Genomic DNA, 2,814 nt, shown 5'->3' on the forward strand with positions numbered 1-2,814 from the left:
AAAAAAAATTACAGGGTGAAAGACAATAGGAAAGATCAAAGTACCTAATAGTTGAATTGTTAAGAAAAACAAAATTTAAAAAATTCTGTCCTTAATCAAGGGAAAAAAAGATGACTGAAGAAAATTATAAATGAGAGAGAAGACATTAAAGCTGATATAACACAAACACAAAGTACAAAAAGACAGTGCTGTGAACAATTACATGAAACATATTAGATAAATTAATTATAATAAATTAATAATTTCCTCAAAACAAACAATGGACCAAGATGAAAATCATGAAGAGGAGAAATATCAAACAGACCAACACAGAGCCAGGACATTAAGGCTGTAATAAAAAATCTCCCAACAACGTGAAGCCCAAGACTGGATAAAGTGGCTATCCCTGTGCACTAGAATAAAATCAAACATTCATACTATATACAGAAATTAACTTAAAATGGGTTAACGTTAAATGTGATACCAGAAACTACATAACTTCCAATAGAAGGCAAAGAGAACAATTTATGTGATAACAGTGCTGGTAATATGTTTCCTAGTATCACATCAAAAGTACAAATAAAACCCCAAAACCAAAAAAAAGTAAGACTATATCAAACTAAAGTTTTGAATAAAAAAAGAAACAAAAGTCTACTTATAAGAGCAACCCAATAATTGAGAGAAAATATATCTGCTAAATATAATATTTACTGTATAGAAGGATATCAAACAATTCAAAAAAGAGAAGTAGCCAAAAAAGAGAAGTAAATTTGACATAACATACAAGCTGAGTAGATATTTCTCCACAAAAGACATAAAAGTGGCAAATACATTTACGAAAAATGTTCAACAACAGTATTTATCAGAAAAATTCCAGTTCAACCACAAGGAGATATCACCTTTCACCCTTTATAATGATTATTACCAAAAAGTCAAGAGATAATTAATAAATGTTGAGCAGAAAAGGAAACTCTTGTACAATATTAAAGGAAATGTAAATTTATCCAGCCATCATGGAAAGGAATATGGGTCTCCTTCTATCTCACTTCTGGGTATAAAACCAAAGAAATAAAAGAAGTAAAACAAAAAGATAACTGCTCTCTTATATTTACAGCAAATTATTCACAATACATGAAGTCTGTCTGGGCAGTAGCCAGTCAGTTAATATTTGTATAGTGGAGCACTGTTTAGCCGTAAGAAAAAATGTGATCCTTCAATTTGTGACAACATAGATGGATTAACCTGGTGGGAATTATGGTAATTGAAATAAATTAGGGAAATATAATACTGTATAATCTCAGCTATTTCTGTATTCTAAAAGACTAGCGATCACAAAAGTGGAGAATAGAATGGTGGGTGTGAAGAGTAGAGGGGTGCGGTAAAAATGGGAAGATACTTGTCAAAGAGTATAAACTTTCATTTACAAGATAAACAAACTTTAGGAATAGAACGTACAGCACTGTGAATATAGTTAACAGTAAGTAGTACTATATTATACACTTGAGATTAATACTCTCTTAAGTCAATTTGAGAGCAGACCTTACTGATTCTCAAACCCCCCAATTTGGCACCTGAGATTATAAATATGTTAAATTTATTGCATTAATCATTAAATAATTTATACATATATGAAATCATCAACAACACACCTCAAAAACATTATATATATATATATGTGTGTGTGTGTGTGTGTTTTTTTTTGAGACAGTCTCACTCTGTTGCTAGAGTGTCATGGCATCATAGCTCTCAGCAACCTCACCTCAAACTCCTGGGCTCAAACAATCCTCTTTCCTTACCCTCCAGAGTAGCTGGGACTACAGGCACCCACCACAATGTCTAGGTAGTTTTTCTATTTTTAGTAGAGAAAGGGTTGTGATCTTGCTCAGGCTGGTTTGGAACTCCTGAGCACAAGCAATCCACCTACCCTGGACTCCCAGAGTGCTAGCATTACAGGCATGTGCCTTAGTGCCTGGCCTAAAATATGTGTTTGTAAAAACAAAATCCAGAAACTAAGAAAAAACGAACAAATGAATATAGAAAACACATTCTCAGTAAGCTGCATACTTAACCAAACAAAATTATAAAATGACAGTTATTAAAATATAAGATAACAGTCAAAATATTACTATACCCTGGACAATGTACTATGTTCTGCATCGGTCATATTTTGTTAAAGACTCTATATTGAAAGTGGTACATTAAACTATGTTACACATGCGGAAACTGTGCATATGGAGTCTAAATTTCTAATCTTAATTCAGGCTAGGACAACGAAACTGTTAATGTAAAATATATAATTAGATTTTAAATAAATATTTTAACATTATGTATCATTTAAACATTTGATATTTAACTTAATATTTAAATAAAGGGAGCTGGCTTGTACACTGATTAAATTACAGCATCTCAATTCCTAGAAAATATCCTATGAACCCTCTATGGCATTAAAAGTTAATAAAAGAGGGTGGCACTTGTGGCTCAGTGGGTAGGGCGTCAGCCCCATATACCGAGGGTGGCGTGTTCCAACCTGGCTCCAGCTAAACTGCAACAAAAAAAAAGCCAGGTGTTGTGGTGGGCACCTGAAGTCCCAGCTACTTGGGAAGTTGGGGCAAGAAAACCACCTAAGCCCAGGAGTTGGAGGTTGCTGTGAGCTGTGACACCACAGCACTCTACCAAGGCTGATAAAGTGAGACTCTGTCTCCCCCCCAAAAAAAAAAAAGTAATAAAAGAAAAAATATTTGACATACGTCTACACAGTATTCCCAGGATTTCTGAGACAAACATCACTATGCCCACTATGTCTACCTCTATGTTAAAACATTTTTTTTTTTTTTT

The sequence above is a fragment of the Otolemur garnettii genome, unplaced genomic scaffold (assembly GCF_000181295.1).
Source record: "Otolemur garnettii isolate 467f Iridium unplaced genomic scaffold, OtoGar3 scaffold00330, whole genome shotgun sequence".
NCBI lineage: Eukaryota > Metazoa > Chordata > Mammalia > Primates > Galagidae > Otolemur > Otolemur garnettii.